At 42.1% G+C, this 22,240-nt stretch overlaps 1 long non-coding RNA gene across 1 annotated transcript in view; it reads left to right on the plus strand.

Annotated features, from left to right (window-relative positions):
* Nucleotides 1–22,240, plus strand: part of LOC138160460 (uncharacterized) — a 70,003-nt gene that overhangs the window by 17,557 nt on the left and 30,206 nt on the right. Inside the window, exon 2 of the long non-coding RNA XR_011168151.1 lies at nt 625–707. This is a non-coding gene — a long non-coding RNA (uncharacterized lncRNA). The remainder of the gene's footprint in view (nt 1–624; nt 708–22,240) is intronic.

Consider the following 22,240-nt stretch of genomic DNA (forward strand, 5'->3'; position numbering starts at 1 on the left):
GGGATGCTGTTGCCAGGCAACCAGCCCCAGGTTGCAGCCTTAGCTACATATGTGTCTGTATGTACATTCATATGTATCAGTATGAGCCCCAGGCTCTTTTTAGGCTCAGTTGGTCACCTCTTTGTTTCTTGGTGCCTTCTAGAACAGTTCTAGCTTTTTGGAACATGAAGGACTTCCCAAAGTGCAAGAGTGACCCCAAGAAACAAACCAACGACAGAGTCCAGGGCTATTACCCTGATTGGGTCTGTGTTAGGGGCAGTTCTGGACCAGGAGATGGAGTGAGGTAGGTTGGGGTTGTCTGCTGAATAGCCTTGAAACAAAGGGAAAGTTCCAATACTTATCCACAGGGTCATGAAAAACCAGGAAAGGAAGGAAGGAAGGCCATTCAAAGCCACAAACAGTATTACCAACTCTGCCCCTTTCTCCCTGCCACCCTCTGTCTCTCTGTCTCTCTCTCGTCTTTCTCTGTTTCTGTCTCTCTCTCTGTCTCTCTTTCTTTCTCTCTCTCTCCCTCTCCCTCCTTCTCTCTTTCCTATTTGCGTCCTCCCTTCTCTCACCAGGATGCCTCTCTTCTTTTCTCCCACAAGCCCCTTCTTTCTCATTCTCTGTCTTTTTTCCCACCAGGAAGCCTTGGACAATGACTTCAGAGTCATCTGGCTGTGGCACTAATTTCAGACTTGCTCAAAGGAAATAGATGTTTTTCTCAGGTAAGCTGGAACGAGCTTCTCGTGCTGTTTGATCTTTATGCTGCTCATGTGTCTCCTGGTTATAGAGATCTCCACCTTTCTCGCATAGACTCGAACCCTGGGACATGACAGTCATGTGTCCAGTGAATGAATGCCAAGCTCTTTGTGGGGCTGCTTTTATCTAGAGAATGGTTGGCCTTTGACAATGGCTTTTTTGTATCCCTCCAGATGAAAACTTTATCCCTTGGGGTGCTTTAGACATCTGACTTCATTCATCCTTACTATATTGTCAGGGCACAAAAAGGGTCAGGATTTTTTCCCCTCCTATTATGCTGATGGGGAAACTGAAGGCTGACAGAAGAAAGTGACTTTTCCCCACAGCACATAGCAAATTTGGGGTACAGCTGAGATAAGGATTTGTGTGTTCTATCTTCTGGTCATTTTTTTTCCTTCTGGGGGACAATCTCAGCCCCTTTCATTCATAGCACAGAGATAGCTCCTAGAACATGTGGTACAATTAAAAGGGCAGGGCAGCAAAAGGAAGCAAAAGACCCAGGTACAAATCTTACCTTTTTCACTTACTGAGTTACTGTGAGCAAGTCATTTAAATGCTTTCATCCTCAGTTACAAAAGAACTTTGGACCAATAATAATAGTAGCACCTACAAAATGCTTTACATATGTTGTTTATTCTGAACCTCAGAACCACCCTGAAGGAAAGGTAATATATTATTCCTATTTTATAGGTGAGGAAGCTAAGGCTGAAAGAGGTCAAGTGACTTGTCTAAGGTCACCAGCTACTAGGATTTGAACTCAGGTTTTCCTGACTCCGTGTCCAACATACTATTCACTGACCACCTAGCTCTTCCTGGATGACATTCCAGATCTAACTCTTAGGTGCCTATGATTCAGGCTTTTCTATACTCTCCCCTTATAACTTCACATTTTATAAAAAGGGAAAAAACCCCAGAAACAACTCAGCCCTAACTGGGCAGGACAGAGAGTCATCAGAGCTCATTAGCATTTGAATTTCCCATTCCCTTTCCTGAGGCTGGGGGTGGAGAATAAAGGAAGCTTGTAGTTCCAAGGGATTTGTCAGATGTACCTGTTCAGAAAAGGAATTGGGTCACCCTAGCTGCCAGCTCCCCCTATGCATCCTTTAGCGGAAGCAGTGAGAAGAGGGTCTATGGATATAGTGGAAGAAGGTCTGGGAGAGAGAATGCAAGGATATAGGGCATGACAGCAAAGGTGTCCTGGCCCATCCTGTGCCTCTGGGAATTAGCTAAGGCCCAACCTCTTTCAGGACAGAAGGCACCCTAACCCCTTTCCTAGTCCATCCTTCCAACTCCACCATCCAGCTCCCTACTCAATTCTCCAGGGTAATAAGTCAATTTCAGATATTCCCAAGAAAAAGAAAATCTTCCAGTTTTTTCCTCTTTTCTGCTTTCCTCTGTTTGCCCGCATGGATGGGGATGTTCCCCACCCAGAAGGCCTGAAAGGCTGAATACCTGTGCAAATCCTTCTTCTAACAGCTGAGGGAGCTCCTGGCCTCATTTTCATTACGGAGAAGCCACATGTGCCAGCAGCAGCAGCAGCACAGGCGTCTGCCTCCTCATGCTGCCAAACGAGATGCTCTGGGCTGGGGAATGGTTCTGGCTTTTGGGGCAAACAGACATTGTGGATTGTGGAGGAGAGGGCTCCAGTGCCTGACTGACTTGGATTCTGTCGAAGTTGATCTTTCTCTATCTCCTTCTCTAGGTGTCTCCTTACCTGTTAGAGAAGGGAATTTGAGGGGGGCCCTTCTGGCTCCAAATTTCTATGACTCCACCACTGATGATTATAGAGGTACAGTGTAATGAGTGCTGAATTTGGACTCAGAGAACCTGGGTTTGAACACTCTCTGCCATTTACCATTTGTGTGACCTTAGGAATGTCACTTAAGGTCTATAGACTTCAGGGAGTGAAAGCATCACCTGGGAAGTGAGGGGTGGCCTCCAGCACAGGATCTACCATAATTTCCCTATCATTTTACTCTTGCCTCTGATCCTCTACCCAGCTGGTGTACAAAGAACGCCTCTGACCTTGCTGTGGTTATTCAGGTAAAGTGCTGAATGCTACAGTGGGGAAGAGGCTGATGCAGATTTGGGGCTAAAGCCTTGGGCTGGGAGGCAGAGCCTGCCTTGTTCTTCATTCCCTGCTCCCTCAGATAAGATCTCGCCAGGCACCCTCACATTCTTTGCCCCTTCCCTGTTTGATTGTCAGTCCCTAAAATATAAATGATGGGCCATTAAGTGGTGCAGTGGATAGAGTGCCCCCAGACCCGGAGGCAGGAAGACCCGAGTTCAAATATGACCTCAGACACTTACTAGCTGTGTGACCCTGGGCAAGTCACTTAACTCTGTCTGCCTCTATTCCTCATTTGTAAAATGAACTAGAGAAGAAATGGCAAACCACTCCAGTATCTCTGCCAAGAAAATGCCAAATGGGGTCACAAAGAGTCAGACATGACCGAATGGCAGGCTTTTCTTACACTCTTTTGGTTATTAGCCCCACTGAGGGACAGGGTTCTCTGTTTCTGTTTTTTTCACCCATTCACAGTATTCCTTGGCTGAATTCCTACTCTCATTCCTCATTGTTTCCTACAGGTGATACTAGGTTCTCAAAGGTTATGCCAAGTGGATCATGCATCTGGCAGGTCCAACCTACTAATCTGGCAAGACTGGGAATAAAACCCATCTTAGCAAGAGGACCAGCCTCTTGATGTTTTGAGAGGCTCATTACTAGAAGGTTTTGGCCACTAGGTTTATTTTAGTTATTTTAACTGTAGCAGTTTATCAAAATGACTTCTACCAGGGAAAAGAAAGGAAGGAAACAAGAATTTACTAAGCACCCTGGGAAGAAGGTGATATTTATAGCACCATTTTATAATTGAGGAAACTAAGGCAAAGAGATTAAATGACTTACCTACAGTCACACAGCTAGTAAATATCTAAGACTGAATTTTAACTCAGGTCTTCCTAAGTCCAGGCCCAGTGCTCTATCTACTCTACAACTTAGTTGCCCACAGAAAACTCTCTCTAAAGCCTTTATGGGAAGAAGGGATGAATCTTCCTCTTTTTGTACCTGGGTGGGCAAACTCATTTGATATATGGCCACCAGGAAGAGGAAGCAAGGCCCTGGATATAATGAAGGGAGGGGACACATACCTCCAGAAGAGGCCACCTCTGCTTCCCTTGCAAGGGTGAAACGGGCATAGGAGAAAGTAGGCTCTAGGATAGTGTTGTTGGTCATCTGAATTATCTACCTGGGGCAAATTCAGGATGGCCCTTTCCTCATTACAATTCTGCATAGATTTGTTTTTGTTCAGTCATTTTTCTTTCAAGTCTGACTCTTCCTGAGCCCATTTTGGGTTTTCTTGGCAAAGATAATAGAATGGTTTGACATTTCCTTCTCCAGGTCACTTTTACTGATGAGGAAACTGAGGCAAACAGGGTTAAGTGACTTGCCCAGGGTCACAATCTGAATCACGAAGATGAGTCTTCCTGACTTCAGCACCCCTCCTCTCCCACCCTGCCCTTTTCTCTCCACTGCACCAGGTAGCTTCCCCTTATTTTGCATAGCACATACCGCCTAGGTTGTTTAGAAATCTAAAAAGTTGTCTTGATTTCAAAAGGGAAAGACAGTCTTTTTGTAAGTAAAGCAATCTATATATGGATGCTATTCATGCAAATATACAATAATACACACATACATAGAAACACACACTGGAGCAGATATGTGCATGTATATGGTCATCAACATTTATTAATTCACTGACATAGACATGTGCATAGAAACCTCTAGAAACTATGCGATATTGACCCTGGTGGCAAAGACATATTTGTTTAGAGAGGTTTCTATAAGGAATATTTTTAAAATCATTAGGCAAAATTAGACTGGAATAATTTTGGATGTGCACATGTGAATGGGAAACTGAAAAAAAAAAAAAAAACGGCTGGCCTGATTGTAAACATCACACTCTACTTCTAGGCTCCGACACAACTGCCATCTCTTATGTTATCTTGTTCAATCTGATTTTCCAACTCATTGAAAACATTCTCCAGCTGCTGCTGAATGACTTGATACAGTATATGCATGATATTCTTTTAATAGGGGCTCCTGAAAAGCAACTACTTGGATAGTAAAATTAATTTCCATTCAACAGATATTTATTAAGACTTATCGTATACATTTTGCCAAACACTTCAAGGGTTACAAAGACAAATAAGATAGGGCCCTTTTCCTTATGGAGTTTATCATCTAGCTGGGAGATAACAGAGACAATTGTATAAGGTATGTGATAAATACTACGTGACTTCATGAAGGAGGGAGCATTTAGACTGGGCATAAATGGATGCATAGAATTTTGACAGTTGGAGATAGATGGGCAAGGGAGAGTGCACTCTTGATGGAGGAGACAGAGTGAGTAAAGTTTTAGAGGTGGAGATGTGAATGGTATGTTAGGAAAAGAGAGTAAACTATTTTGCTTAGAGTAGCAGGTTTCAAAGAGATCATAAAAAAGAGAAAAGGACCCACATGTACAAAAATATTTATAGCAGCTCTTTTTGTGGTGGCAAAGAATTGAAAATTGCGGGGATGCCCATCAAGTGGGAATGGCTGAACAAGTTGTGGTATGTGATTGTGATGCACTACTACTGTGCTATAAGAAATGATTAGCAGGCGAATTTCAGAAAAACCTGGAAAGATTTACATGAACCAATGCTGAACGAACTGAGCAGAACCAAGAGTGCTGTACACATTAACAGTAATTCTGTGTAATGATCAGCTATGATTAACTTAGCTCTTCTCAGCAATACAATGATCTATGACAATTCCAAAAGACTTATGATTGAAAATACTATCCACATCCAGAGATTTAACTGATGGAGTGTGAATGCAGACCGAAGCATACCATTTTCACTTTTTGGTTTTTTTTTTTGGGGGGGGGTAGGATTTGGTATTTTCTTTCCTTTTGTTCTGCTTCTTTCACAATATGACCAGTGTGGAAATGTTTTACATTATTGCACATGTGTAACCTATATCACATTGCTTGCCATTTGGGGAGAAGAGAGAGTAGAGAGGGAAGGAGAAAAATGTGGAATTCAAAATCTTAAAAAAATGAATGTTGAAAATTGTCCTTACGTGCAATTGGAAAAAAATACTAGTAAATAGGGTGGGGGTTTGTATATTGGACTAGTGAAATATTATGGAACAATTATGGAGGGCATTGGATATCAGTCGAAAACATTTGAACTTCATTCTATAGCTAATGGGGAGTCATTATGGGATATGAACAAGGGAGTTACTTGATCAGCACTATATTTGAAAAAGTTTAAAAAAACTTTTTAGAGCTGTGTTTTTAAAGGAGTAATCTGTCAACATTGTGCAGGATGGATGAAGGCAGGGAGAAGCTGAAGCTAGGGAATGAGGTTATGAAGTTATTGCAATAGTCTAGATGAGATATAATGAAGTTTTAAGCTAGGTTTTTATCTGTGAGAATGGAAAAAAGAGGATGGATGAGATAGATATTTCAGAGGTAAATTTGACAGAACTTGGCAACTTATTGAATTTGGTGGTAGTGATGGGGAAAAAAGAAAAGGAGGAATGACTGATGAAGAAGACTGAGATTTCTAGTCTGGATGTCTGGGGAAATGGCAGCATTAACAGAAATAGAGGAGTCAGCAGAAACTGGTTTTGAAGGAAAGATAATTAGTTTGGTTTTGGACATGTTGAGTTGGTTGTGCTGGGGGGAACATATGAACTACCAAATTCAGTGGTAGTTAGGAATAGCTACTGAAGTTTAAAAAATGTTGTGGTGATCAGAAGCACAGATTTGAAATTCAGCTGCATGAGAAGATTGTTAAAAATCATGAATGGATAAAAATAACAGGGCAGAGAGTAAGTATATCTAAGAAATGGAGTGTGATGGCCAAAAACAAAACCTTTGGTGTTGCCAACATTGGGAAGACAGGAGAAGAATGAAGAGGAATTAGAGAAGAAAGGGGTCAGAGAGCCAGGGGAAACTATGAGCATGTAATGCTATGGAAACCACAAGAGGAGAGACAAGATGAAGAGACTCTTAAAAATGTCAAATTCTGTGGGAGTCAGAGGATGTGAAAGGATCAATATCAACCAGGTTTTCACTCCCCCACCCCCAAGATGGGTTAGACTAGTTTTTTTTTCTCCTAAAAGGTGACAAGACTGTTCCTGGGACTTAATTGGTAGGGGCTTCCTGGTAGCCTTTGCCTATTTTGATGTGACTTCTTGGTCACCAAAGGGCATGGAAAGACACATGTAGAATTAGAACCCTTCAGACTTGGCAGATATTCCTCTAGTCAGTGAACTCTCCCTTGCTATATGGAGTGTCTACTGAGCTAAGTTATAGAATCTTCTCATGGAATATCCTTTCTATGCCTTGGCTAAGTAAACTTCCTATTATTAACTCTTGAATACCCAGGAATGCCTCATGTTGCTTTGAACTTCAACTAACAGGATACCAGCCTGAGTTAGGTCTGTCCCAAAGAAAGAATAAGGATTGAGAATAAGCTAATGCATTGATTTTTTGATTGTTACTTGTTTGTCCTTCATTTCAAAGAGGACCAATGACAAGCATGGGGTGACATCTTGCCTTGTGTTTGAATTGGATTTAAGTGAGGCAGAGTTGCACAAAGTCCTCGGTATCTCTTCCAGAGTCATTGAAGTCTAGTGGCAGGACAGAATAAAGAGAACTGGTAATGGCGGGAGATGTAGCAGATGACGTTGATGTTTTCCATGTCTAACTCTACTCTAAGCCCTCCCCAGCACCTTCTTCAGTAATCTTCATGGTCTTTGGAACATATCATTCTCTTCCTTCTATTCTGCTTGTGGAAGTCTTTACATACTTGGGGTAGACATTCCCCTAACTCACCAATGGCTTTGAGCCTGTCAGGAGGTGTTTGGTGACATTTGTGGCTCAGTGCATAGAGTGCTGGACCTGGAGTCAGGAAGACTTGAGTTCAGACTTGATCTCTGACACTTACTAATCATGTGACCCTGAGCAAGTCACTTAACCTCTGTTTATCTTAATCTACTGGAGAAGGAAATGGAAAGCCATTCTACTCCAGTATCTTTGCCAAGAAAACCCCATGAGCAATATTGGCATGCTATGGTCCATGTTAATGAGGTCATGAAGAGTCAATCACTGAATGACTGAACAACAGTCATGACATTCAGAACAGTTGTAGCAGAGTGGCAGGGACTGAAATCAGGAAGAGATGAGGAGGGAGTGAAACACGAGGTAGTGGAAGGTGGGGGCAGACTATTTTTTCAAAAACTTTGACAGTGAAAGGAAAGACGAGATGGAATGGTGAATAGATGAATTAGAAAAAATTTTTAGGGAAGGTAAGAACTGAATGTGTTTGTAGAGGAGCAAAAGGAAGTCAGGGAAGAGGAGGAGACTTAAGCCACGTTAGAGAGAGAGAATGGTGGATGGAACAAGAGCCTAAAGGAAACTCAAGAGTGTGAGGACAAAGACTATTTTTTAAACCTCTGGACTGGAGAAGATAGAGGGGGATTTTGTGGCATAGCAGAAAGCATCTGAGGGGCTTCCCCAGAACAGACAGACCCCAGGGATAGTATTGCTCTCCACTGAGGTCTTTTTAAAAAAAAATTAAGTTTTAAACAGTCACTTCCATAAGATTTTGAGTTTTAGATTTTCTCCCCCTCCCCAAGATGGTGTGCAATCTGATATAGGCTTTACTTATACATTCATATTAAACATATTTTTACATTAGTCATGATGTAAAGAATTAGAACCAATGGGAGGAACCATGAGAAAGAAGAAACAAAACAAAACAACAAAGGAAAAGGAGAGCAAACAGTATGCTTCCATCTGCATTCAGACTCCAAAGTTCTTTCTCTGGATGTGGATAGTATTTTCTATCTGAGTCTTTTGGAGTTGTCTTAGATCCTTGCATTGTTGAAAAGAGCTAAGTCTACCAACGTCAGTCATCACACAATGTGGCTGTTACTGTATTCCCCTGGTTCTGCTCTTTTCATTCAGCATCAGTTCATATAAATCTTTACAGGTTTTTTCTGAAATCTGCCTGCTTATAATTTCTTATAGCACAATAGTATTCAATTACATTCATATATCACAACTTGTTCAGTCATTCCCCAATTGATGGATATCCCCTCAATTTTTGATTCTTTGTCACCACAAAAATAACTGCTATAAATATGTTTGTACATGTGGGTCCTTTTCCCATTTTTATGATCTCTTTGGGATACATGCATAGTTGTGGTATTGCTGGGTCAAAGGGTATGCACAGTTTTATAGCCCTTTGGGTATAGTTCCAAATCGCCCTCCAGAATGGTTGGATCGGTTCCCAACTCCACCAGCAATGCATTAGTGTTCCAATTTTCCCACATCTCCTCCAAAATGTATCATTTTTCTGTTTTTTCATGTTAGTCAATCTGATAGCATTGAGGTCTTTTCTTGACAGTGAAGAGGGCTGTGAGAGACTAACCAGAAGACTGACCATCCTTTCCTCCTTAAGATTCTCTCATCTCTAAGTTTTGATAACATTGTACTTTCCTAGTTATTCTCTTAGCTCTTTGGGAACTTCTTCCTTGATTCCTTTTCTTTTTGACTCTCTTCTAAATGTTGCCATCCCAAGCTTATATTCTTGACCAAGGGAGTTGATTAAACTAGCTAGTTGACTGGAAAAAAAGAGAAAAGGGGGATCTCTTCTTAGGGAATAGGGATGATTAATAGTGAAAGTTTTGTTTGTGGAATAGGGGAGAGAGAGAAACGCCAGTGTATGGAGCATCACAACTATGGAGCAGGCATTGGGTAGGGCAGTGAGATGTGCTGGGTGGCCCAAGAGGAAAACAACAAGCCATCTGAGTTCCAGCTACAAAGGGCATATTGAGGTTATCTCATAATTTTGCCTAAGCCCAGGACTGCACTCTAGGATGAGTTATTAACAATTCCTCTCTCATCTCAAAGGATTTAGGAGTTATCTGCATCAATCAATCAGTATTTATAAAGTGTTATTCTGGTGACAGGTTCTGTGGTAGACACTGAACATACAAAGACAAAAATGAAAAAGTCTCAGACTACAACTTACTTTCAATTGGGGAGACCTGAAGTAAATATGTAAATATATACAAAATTATTATAAGGGAATTTTGTGTGTGGGGGTGGTGGTGGTGAACACAAGTAAATGTAGGAACATCAGGAAAGGCCTCATGTAGAGTGGCTTACTTTAGTAGAGTTTTGAAGAATAAAAGGTGTTCTAAGAGGTGGAGGTGAATGTTGGAATGTATGGGGGCCTAGAAATAGTAAATGGAGTATTGTGTATGAGGAACACCAAGAAAGTCTGTTGGGTTAAATCAGGGGTGGGGAACCTGCAGTCTTGAGGCCACATGTGGACCTCTAAGTCCTCAGGTGTAGCCCTTTGACGGAACCCAAACTTCACAGAACAAATCCTTTGGCATTTCCTACCCCTAGGCTAAATCATAGAGTGAAGGAAGGGTAATAATGTATAATAAAGTTAGAAAACTAGTTTGGAGTTAAGTTATGAAAGGGTTTAAAAGCAAAACAGGGGATTTGTTTTTAGATGCTAAAATTTATTGAGGAGAGTGACTTGTCAAAACTTATCAAACAGTTAAAACTGTAGGAAGTTCACTTTGGTGGCTACGTGGAAGACAGGTTGGAGAGAGGAGATTCTTGAGATAGGGAGATTAGGAGGACCTTGTAATAATTCATGATGAGGGGCTGAACTAGTTTAGTGATTGTGTGAGTGGAGAGGAGATGCATCAGAGAGAATGACAAGATTTGGTACTTGTTTTTGTGTTTAAAGTGAGGAAGAGTCTGGGAAGCCAGAAGAATGGTGGTTCCTTCAACAGAAATCAGGAAGTTAGGAAGGGTGATAGATTTTAGGAGAAAGAAGAGTTTGATCTGTGATCTTACTGAGTTTGAGGTGCCAGCGGGACACTGAGTTCTAAATATCCAATAGGAAATTGGAGATCCACCATGAACTGAGCTGAGACTGGTTTGTGTACATGTAGATTTGGAAATCTAGAAAGATAACGATTAGACCCAAGGAAGCTAACGAGGTTGCCAAATGAAATGATATAAAGAGAGAATAGAAAAGGACTAAGAACAAAAACCCAGTTAGGGGACATGATATGGAAGACAAATGAGCAAAGGAGCCTGAGAAGGAATGATCAGATAGGAGAAGAACCAAGAAAAAGAAGTGTTACCAAAAACACCAGGGAAAGAATGGGGAAAGAAGAGAGAGTGAGTGGGAAAGGAGGATCAGCATTGTCAAATGCTTGAGAGAGACTGAGAGGGATAAGGACTGAGAAAGACCATCAGATACGGCAATTGAGAGCTCACTGGAAACTTTAGAGAGCAGTTTCAGTTGAGAATAAGGTAGGAAGCCTGATTGTATCATCTTCACTTGGTACCTGATGGAGACAGCTCAGGACCCTGAATGCATGAACTTTGGGAACAGCAATATCTTCCAAACCATTAGGCCTGCTTCTAGACCAGCCCCAAGGGCCATTTTAGGGGAAGGGGCCATTTTCCTAATCACCTCCATCAGCAACTGCTGATCAACTGCTACAAAAGGGCAGACAAGAGCCCGCCTGATCACCAGCCCTTCCAATCCAGCTTTCATGGCTCTCATCTGGGGATCCGGGGAGGTCGCTTCTATGGAGAAGGGGCCACTCATCTTCAGCAGCTCCTACTGCCTGACACTCACAGGACAGGAAAGTCAGCCTGAGGACTGAGGCTGAGTACCCTGGACATACCCTGAAGAAGAGAGAAGAAGGAACAGGCGTCAGGCAGGTCAGACCACCACCACGACCTTGAGCACCATCTTCATCACACATTGATGGAGACAGCCTAGGGCCTGGAACCCGAGAACCTTTGGAATAGTAATGTTTTTCCCCAGCCTCTTCAGCCAACATCCTAAGAAACAATCTCTGAGGACATGCTTGTCACAAAGTCCTTGGTTCAATATCAGAAACTGATATGTTTTTATTAGTGGAAATAATATTAAAGAAGAAGCTTTACTACTATGCCCTCAGGACTATGGCATCTCTTCATCTGACTTGCGCTTGAAACTTTTTGTATGCGTTGTCTCTCCCATTAGAATGTGAACTCCTTGAAAGCAGGGATTGTCTTGTTTTTCTGTTTGTATCCCCAGCACTCAGCACAGTGCTTTAAAAAAATACTGGATATGTCTAGTAACTGCTAAATACATGCTTCATCCATTCATCAATGAGAATAAAGCAATCAGTAAACAGTTATATACAGTGCCTACTGTATGCCAGGGTGCCGCTTGGCATTGGATAGACTGCCAGGCCTGAAATCAGGAAGTCTTATCTTCCTGAGTTTAAATCTGACCTCGAATGCTTACTAACTGTGTGACTCTGGGTAAGTCACTTAACCCTGTTTGCCTTAGTTTCCTCATCATAAAATGAGCTGGAGAAGGAAATGACAAAACACTCCAGCATCTTTGCCAAGAAAACACCAAATGGGGTCGCAATGAGTCGGACATGACTGAAACAACTGAACAACAATACTATGCTAAGTGCTATGGATACAAAAAGAGGCAAAAGACAGTCCCTGCCCTCAGGGAGCTTATAATCAAATGGGGGAGCCAACATGCAAAAAAAAAATATGCAAAGCAAGCTATGTATCCAACAAAGAAAATAATTAACAGAGGGAAAGCACTAGAACTAAGGAGCTGGAGAAGTCAGAAGAAGGAGAGTAGAGACAATAGGTGCAGGCAGATGTTTCTAGCAGTTTGTCTGTGAGGAGAGATACAGGACAATAACTTACAAGTTGTAAGGGTTATGGGATTTAAAGATCTCCCATGCCCCATGGACGTGCTGACATAGCAGAGCAAGAGAAAGTGAAAAGCCGAGCTAACGGTCCTGTGGTTGGCAGTTGGCGGCGGTTGCCTTTTTTTTTTTTTTTGAGTTAGGACTCCTGCTGAGGACTGCCAGGGGCCGGAGCTGCTGGGAGTGCTCTTCCAGGATGCTGGGTGGTTGCTGTGAGTGGGGAGAGGAGGACCTTTGCCTGAGGTAGCCTGTTCTGTTTTAAAGGCTTGAAAATGTGGGTGCTTTCTACTTTATCTACCTGTGCCAATGTCATAACTACTCTGATGGCTTTCACTTTCTGGTTTTGGGACTCAGTCTTTTGGTATCTTAATAAATTTTCTAGTTTATTTCCCCAAATGGTAAACCTGATGTATTTTGTGATGGATAATTATATCAGCATATTTGTAATCTCTATAGGCATTGTGAATATGGCATTGCTGATACATTTGGCGACCAGGATGGGATCACAAAATGTCAGGCCTCTATTTGGAAGCAGTGGGGCTTTAGAGGGAGAAATGGCTATTCCAGGATGGGAGGATTTGCCTTATTCCTCTCTAGCCAGAGGATGGGCTAAAAGCACAGGGCCCTGTGAAAACTGGGAACCAAGGCTAAGAGAGGGAGAACCTGGAGATTTGGAAAGATGTTTGAAAGCAATACCCATAGAACCAGGCGAAGAACTGGCTGAGTGTGCAGGAGAGGCTGGGTGCTGCTAACAAGTTATCGCCTTATGTGTAAAAGTAGGGATAAGCTGCTGAAGGAAAGAGCTAGGATGGCTAGGGAGTCAGCTGGTTTGCCTGAGGATTCTTCTGTGTCACAGTACTCAGAAGAGCAAACTGGAGGGACCCATGTGGTCCAGGAGCAAGCTACTGTTCATGTAGCTAAAAGGAAGCAAAAAACTAGCAGAAGGAATGTGCATGCAGCTTTTGTACAGGCTGGGCAGAGTTGCCCTGACAGCTTCCAGGAGAATGTGTGTGAGGAGAATGGAACAAGGTTAGATGAGGAGTCTCCTAATGTAGAAGCTCTCCCCATACGAAGAAGAAGGCAGGAGAACCACCGAGGCAAAACAGAGTCCAGGGAGATAATTGAGGATTTCACTCAACAGGAGATCACTGATATATTGAGTAGATTTACCCAAAGAATGGGGGAGTCTTTAGTGTCTTGGATAGTAAGAATCACTGATGAAGGCGCTGGAGGAATAACACGGGACAATGAGGACTGTTTAAAATTCATAAGTATCAGTCAGAATCCTTTTGTACACCAGGCTTTTAGGGATCACCATATGCAAGGAGGAAATAACAAAACGAGTCTTCTAGCTTTAGCTGCAGAAGGTTGCAAAAAGCAATATCCAACTGAATCTATGTGGCCTAGAGGAGACAGACCCTGGTACTCACTTAGAGACTGTATGAGAAAGCTAAAGGAGGAGGTAATGAAAACTGCTATCCTGATTGGAGATGCAAATGCATATTATGATACCCCCCTAGGAGTTCCTCATAGAAATATCATAGTGAAGACGGCTCCTCCTGCATATAAGCACCTAATTCTGACTCTTTTAATTGGAGAAATAGGGCACCCTCTTTCAGAGGTGCTGGATAAGATTTCACAATTAAGCGATTTAGGGGAATGGGAAAAAGACAAATTGCCTCGAGAGAAAAGAGTAAACAGCCAGAGGATTCAGAGACAAAATAGACCCACAAGAAGGGAACTGTTTACTGCTCTATTAAGAGCTGGGGTGGACTTTAGAAGAATAGATGGTATTCCAACTGAAGAGCTGCATAAGCTGTACCAAGAAAAGGTACTTAGCATTAGAATGAACAGGGAAGCAGGAACCACCCCCGCAGGTATTTCTGAATCTGAATCTTTGTATCCAAGTTTGCCCCACCTTCAGGGGGAATAGGAGATAGGCCAAGCCCCAGCCCAGATAAAAGAAATATGCAGAAGAGATTGCAGACCCCATATTGGTTTAACAATATATTGGAAGAATGGATCAACTACTGTGACTAGGGCACTGATTGATACTGGGGCTGAGGCCACACTTATCTATGGAAACCCTGATAAGTTTAAACATGGAACTCCTATTACCATCACAGGTCTAGGAGGCACTGAAATATCAGCCAGACAGGTTAAAATAACAATGAAAATTGGGCAGTTACCTAAGAAGGAATATACTGTGGTTGTTGTACCCATTCCTGAATACATCATTGGAATAGATGTATTGAGAGGCATGACTCTGAATTTACCTGAAGGAAGATACCAATTTGCTGTGAGGAAGATAGGAATTAATACAGTTTTAGTAGGAAAACTAAAAATGGACCCAATCACTTTACCTGAACCTTCTGAAGTAATTACTTTAAAACAGTATCGTGTGCCAGGTGGGCAAGATGAAATTGCCACTACTATAAAGGAATATGTTGAAGCAGGAGTGTTAGTCCCTACAACTACAAGATGGAATAATCCTGTCTGGCCAGTAAGAAAATCAGATGGGACGTGGAGAATGACTGTGGATTATAGACAGTTGAATAAGGTGACTCCTTCTTTGTATGCTGCTGTTCCAGATACCATCACCTTAATAGAAAGGATCCAGAAATATGATGGGACTTGGTATGCAGTTATTGACTTGGCAAATGCCTTCTTCACCATCCCAATAGACTCTAAACAATGGGACCACTTCGCTTTCACTTGGCAGGGTAGACAATATACTTTCACTCGCTTGCCACAAGGGTACATACATAGCCCCACTATTTGTCACAGGATTGTGGCTGAACAGTTGGATGAATTAAAGCTACCTGGTATACAGCTTACCCACTACATTGATGATGTCATGATACAGGGAAAAGATGTGAAAGTAGTGGAAAGGAGTTTGACCCTTTTAATTGAGCATACGAAAAGTAAAGGGTGGGAAATTAACCCTGCAAAGGTTCAAGGACCAGCTCAGAATGTGAAGTTTTTGGGTATACAATGGAACAAGGGGCTAAGGGAGATTCTTCCTCAAGCCCGATAAAAGATTCAGGATTTTCCTACCCCTACCAATAAGAAGGAGGCCCAAAAGTTCATAGGATTGTTTGGATACTGGAGGCACCACATTCCACATTTGGGACAGATTTTAAAACCTTTATATAGAGTCACACGGAAGAAATATGAATTCGATTGGGGACTTGAGCAGAGTAAAGCTTTTGAAGAAGACAAGGCTGCCATACAATTGGCCCTAGATTTGTGGCCCATGCAAAATGGTCCAGTGGAATTGCAAGTGACTGTACAAGATGATTATGCAAACTGGAGCTTATGGCAAAAACAACAAAGCCGAAATGTACCTTTGGGATTTTGGTGTAGGAAACTCCCTTCATCTGGAGTCCAGTATACACCTTTTGAAAAGCAGTTGTTAGCTGCATATTGGGCTTTGGTGGAGACTGAACAACTGACTGTGGGCCATGAAGTGATATTAAGACCTGGAATCCCAATTATGACCTGGGTAATGAGTACCCCAGCTTCTCACAGAATTGGACATGCCCAAGAGGCTAGTATAATCAAATGGAAGTGGTATATTCAAAATAGAGCGAAAACAGGCAAAAGTGGAGTCTCTGCTCTGCATGAATCTATAGCAAACATAGAAATTGAGAGGAATGACACACCCCCTGAGCCAAAGCAACAGTTGGTACAATCCACTGTGAAATGGAATGAAGGATATGATGTATTAACTGAGGAACAAAAGAGACATGCATGGTTTACTGATGGGACAGCAAAGTATTTGGGGCAAAAAAGACATTGGAAAGCAGTGGCCTATAACCCATGTACTAGAAGGACTTTGGAAAGTACTGGGATAGGTACAAGTAGCCAATATGCTGAACTTATGGCAGTATATCAAGCCATCAAAATAGAACAAGGAGGACAGTGTCATATATTCACTGATTCATGGGCGGTAGCTAATGGATTAGCTACATGGATGCCCATATGGAAAAATGAAAATTGGGAAATTCATGGTAAACAAGTCTGGGGCAAAGAATTATGGGAAGATATCTGGAACATGTCTTTGGTCACTGACTTGTCAGTTTTTCATGTAGATGCTCACGTGGCCCCCACCACACCAGAACGTGAGTACAATGCTCATGCTGATCGACTAGCAAAGATTGCTACTGAACATATTGTCCCTACTTTGACAACAACTGATGATCCGGTATTAGCAAAATGGGTCCACCAAACAGCAGGCCATTTGGGGGTCCAGGCCACACACCAGTGGGCACAAGATCGAGGTATTAGTATCTCTCATTCACTGTTAAAACAGATAGCAGAAGAATGTCATATATGTCAATTGGAAAAGGAGCGAACTGTTCCTCGGGTAGTAACTGGAGAGATAGCAAGAGGAAAAGTCCCAGCCCAAATCTGGCAAATAGATTATATTGGTCCACTACCACTGGATAAAGGATGCAGATTTATATGTACTTGTGTTGATACCTATTCAGGTGTACTAGTAGCTTGTCCTTATAAGAATGCAACTCAGAAAAACACTTGTAAAACCCTAGATCTCATAAGTCTATATTATGGAACCCCAATGCAGATTCAAAGTGACAATGGGTCACATTTCAAAGGCAATGAAATGAAGAAGTATTGTATACTAAACAATATAGAATGGATATATCATATTCCATATTATCCAGAAGCATCTGGGTTAATTGAAAGAATGAATGGATTACTGAAAGAACAGTTGAGGAAGTTAAGTTCCAATAATTCATATCAACATTGGAAGGATAATTTGTTCATGGCTTTGCGTAATTTGAATAATAGACCATTGGGAGGAAGTACACCTCTAGCCAGAATGATGACCCCCAATCTGCAAATTAGAAAACAACAAACACACAAGATCCCAAATATTGAGTATTGGACTTTGAGGCCAGATGTCCCAGCACCGTACCCAGGACCACCTGGTTCGGTGGGGTATGATTTACATTGTTTAGAGGACTTTTGGTTGGACAGGAAAGAAGTAAGAAAAATTTCCACTGGGATATGCATAAGAATCCCTAAAAATCACTTTGGGCAGATTTTACCCAAATCAGGATTAGCAGCTCAAGGAATACATGTATTGGCTGGAGTAATAGATTCTAATTATCAAGGAGAAATTGTTGTAACATTCCAGAATTTAGGTGAAGGGCCCATACAGATTCACAAGAATGATAGGATAGTTCAAGTGATTATCGTTCCTTGTAAAACAATGCCACTTGTAAAAACTGACCCTCCTTCCAAAATAACTGTCACAGGAACTGAAGGATTTGGTTCTACTGATAGAATAAAATCAGGAGCTAAAGTATGGGTAAAACGGAAGCCAGATGATGTTCCAAAGGCTGCAGAGATTATAGCATATGGGAAGGATAACACTGTAACTATTGTTTATTCTGGAGAAGATGATTACAAAATTGTACCCTTAAATCATTTATTCTACCGTGAGTGAGGCTACAATAGTCTGGTTATTGTCTGTTTGCTTCTTCTTGATTTTTTGTTTGTTCACCTTGTTTGTTAGATTTGTTTCCACAGGCTTGGTACCCTCCATCTGTAGATGCCTGATAGCTTAAGCTGGATGTCACCCCCTGTCTGCAACTGTGATGTGTCACCCTTGGACCTGGCATCAAGCATATTAAGAACTGACCTCTCAAATGGGACCCCTAAGGACAGGGACAGCTCTACATCCGATTTCAGCAGCAAGTAGCCATAGAAGAAGAGATCTTCACCCCTTACCACAAGATTTTGGGGCCCCATTTGTTCGGGGTGGGGGGAATGATGGCGAGCTTGTGCTCAAGCCCCACCCTAAAATATGGTTTTTTGTGTTTATTGTGTGCTATTCTTGTTATATTGTTGTGAAATTTTGTTGACACCAGTTATTCCTACTGTATTTTTGCCAAGTAAGGGACATGAAAGATCTTGGGGCCGAATGTAAGGGTTATGGGATTTAAAGATCTCCCATGCCCCATGGACGTGCTGACATAGCAGAGCAAGAAAAAGTGAAAAGCCGAGCTAACGGTCCTGCGGTTGGCAGTTGGCAGCAGTTGCCTTTTTTTTTTTTTTTTGAGTTAGGACTCCTGCTGAGGACTGCCAGGGGCCGGAGCTGCTGGGAGCGCTCTTCCAGGACGCTGGGTGGTTGCTGTGAGTGGGGAGAGGAGGACCTTTGCCTGAGGTAGCCTGTTCTGTTTTAAAGGCTTGAAAATGTGGGTGCTTTCTACTTTATCTACCTGTGCCAATGTCATAACTACTCTGATGGCTTTCACTTTCTGGTTTTGGGACTCAGTCTTTTGGTATCTTAATAAATTTTCTAGTTTATTTCCCCAAATGGTAAACCTGATGTATTTTGTGATGGATAATTATATCAGCATATTTGTAATCTCTATAGGCATTGTGAATATGGCATTGCTGATACACAAGTCTGTAAGGAACAAGGAGATGAGGAGAGTCTGAAGAGTGAAGATTATGTGGGTCCCAGGCTCCTGGAGAAGGGAGGGGGTAGGACTGATGATGGAGAGAAGAGCTGTCTTTTCAAGACTGAGTAAAGAAGAAGAGAGATTGGGGGATGATGTCCAGTGGTTGTGAGATGCAGCGGGAGGGGAGAAGTGAAGTAGGAGGTGAGAGGAAAGGGAAGGGGGGAGAAAGATGGCATGAGAGGCATGGAGAAAGTGCTGGATTGGGAGTCAGGAAGAGCTGGGTTTGCATCACTACTCAGACATTTACGAGTGGTGTGAGCCTGAGCAAGTCCATTAATTTTTTTGAGCCTCAGTTTCCTTACCTGTAAAATGAAATGGTTGTATTTGATGGCCTCTAGGATTTTGTTTTTTACAGTCTGAGAGCCATATATGATGGGGTGGGAGATCTTCTGTGAGAAGTGGGGTAGATGATCCATTCGAAAGGACTAAAGGGAGCATCTTCCTGAACAAGGGAAGACCCAGTAGACACTAGATAACACAAATTCATAGTGGATTCTGATGTATCCTTCAGGAGATGTAATCTAGACTTGGAGTTTACAATGATCATTGAGTGATCATTGATAGGATGTGGTAGGTGATTGAGTTAACTGAATAGGCTGGAATGGAAAGGGAGAAAAGGGAGGTGAGAGTAAAAGTCTAGGAGACAACTGAAAGAGAGATTCTTTGGAGGACATGGAGAGGATGACAGATATAGGAGGGGTGAGGCTTAGGGAGAGATGGAATGATAGGGGGTTATCGTCAGATAACACAGCAAATTAGATGAAATGAGATAGAATGTTAGCATACTGCCTGGCTCACAGGAGGCACTTCATAAATGTTTATTCCTTTTCCCTTCCCTTAATACAGGTTGTGGTTGAAGTCACAGGAGTGAATGAAATTAGAAGCTTCATGGGAGAAAGGGCATTGGATCTGGCACTGGAGGACCTGGATCTTGCATTTTTCTATGTGAAGTTCTATTTGACCTCTCTGGGCCTCAGTTTTTTCTTCTGTGAAATGGGGATAATAACACTCATACTACCTTACAGGGTTGTTGGGAAGACTCAAAATGAATTAATGTATATAAAACATTTTGTCAACCTTAAAGCAGTGGAGAAATGTTGGTTATTATTGCTGTTCTGTGGGGTATGAAAAACCTCCCTTTGGAAAAACCTCTTTCTTCCCCAAAGCATCCCTCTCTACCGCCCCAAGCCGTAACTTGAAGTTGCAGTGGTAGGCTGTTTGAGTCTGGTCAGGAGCTCCAAACCTTTTATAGCTCCATAGGGACCCAATCATCTGAACTAATCTATATTAACCAGATTATGTGAATCAAGATTAACCAGCTGGAGTGGGGTATTCAGGACTCCCCGGTGAGGGCCTCGGCTGTAATTAGGCACAATCTTCCCTTGGCCATCTACTCGGGGCTTCCAAGCACTTGCCTATCGCTGTATCAATTTGTCTCTGGCGAATCCCATCAGGTAGGAGGCAGGGATGATTGATTTCCTTTCCTGGCTTGGGGTAGAGAAAGAACTTGGACTGTGGTTTTGCAGAAAGTCAGAGACAGTAGGGAGAAAAGAACCCAGTGTCTCAGCTCCTTGGACTAACTCCCATTCCAGTTCATCTCGTCTAGAAATGGGGAAGCCTGTCTACTCTGCGATTAGTCCATCCTCCTTGTTATCTAATGACAATGTATCATCAGTCACTGATATGTTCAAAGCACTTCTGTATCTACCGTCTCATTTGATTTTCCTACAAATCCCCCAAAGCTGGTAGGAACACTTTTATTATCCCCACTTTACAAATGAAGATCCTGAGATCCAGGGGGTTATGTGACTCTCCCACTGAGGCACATTTGTTCATAAGATCATAGAAACACAGAGCTGGAAGGGGCCTTGGAGTTCAACTAGACCAACCTTTTCATTTCACAATGGAGGAAAACGAAGCCTAGAGAAGGAAGTGACTTGCCCAAGGTCACACAGGCAGTAAGTGACAGATTGGGATTCAAACTCATGTCCTGGGACTCCAACTTCATTGCTTTGTCTACAGTATCATGAAGCTGAAAGTTGAACATGGGGTTTCTAACTCCAAACCCAATGCTCCTTCCACTGAGAAAGTATATTTAAAATTAACTTTCTAGGTATGTGGTTTGTAATTGAGATACTAACCCATGTCTTCTAATTTCTATGTTTTTTTCTTCTATGCTATAGTAGTTAGGTGGCATGGTATTTAGAGTGCTGGGTCTGGAGACAGGAAGATCTGAGTTTAGATCTGGCCTCAGACACTTACTGGCTGCGTAACCCTGAACTAATCACTTTGCCTGGGTGTGCCTCAGTTTCCTTAACTATAAAATGGCTACCATGATGGCACCTACTTCCCAGGGTTGTTGTGAGGATTAAATGAGATAATATTTTTTAAAAAGCACTAAGTATAGGACCTGGTGCATAGTAGGTGCTTAATAAATGTTCCTTTCCTTCCTTTTCTGTATATATGAGATCAGCTCCTTTTATTCATGTTCAATCATTTTCCAGTTGTTCCCGACTCTTTGTGGCCCCATTTGGAATTTTGTTGGCAAAGATACTGGAATGATTTCCAATTTCCTTCTCCAGCTCATTTTGCAGATGAGGAAACTGAGGCAAACAGGGTTAAGTGACTGGTCCAGGGTCACACAGCTAGTAAGTGTCTGAGGCTGGATTTGAACTCAGGAAGAGCAGTCTTCTTGACTTTAGACTCAGTATTTTATCCACTTTGCCATCCCTTCCCTTTTTATAGCAAATAATTTTTTTTAAAAGAGGGAAAAATAGTGCAGCAAAACTTATCAGGATGTGAAAGCCATCCGTCATTGTATGCACTGGAAAGGGAATAAGTAGAGAGCCTACTGCGTACCAGGAACTGCACTAAGCACTTTATAAAGTTTATCTCAGTTGATCCTTAGATCCTTATTTGAGAGGTAGGTGCCATTATTCGTATTTAACAGCTGAATAAATGGAGGCAAACTAAGGTTACAGGCCCAGGGCCACATAGCTAGTGAGTGTGTTAGGCCAAATATGAGCTCAGGACTTCCTGACTCAACTCCCCACTCCCCCCCAAAACAAACAAACAAACAAAACAATCCTTGCTGTCAATGAGTTTAATCTGGATGTGGGAGACAACATGTAAATGACAAGACATGGGCATGGGTGATATTTTTTATCCAAATTCCTCCTTG

This window comes from Petaurus breviceps, unplaced genomic scaffold (genome assembly GCF_028583685.1).
Source record: "Petaurus breviceps papuanus isolate PSGF00001 unplaced genomic scaffold, PetGlider_PUasm1.0 181, whole genome shotgun sequence".
In the NCBI taxonomy this organism is placed as follows: domain Eukaryota; kingdom Metazoa; phylum Chordata; class Mammalia; order Diprotodontia; family Petauridae; genus Petaurus; species Petaurus breviceps.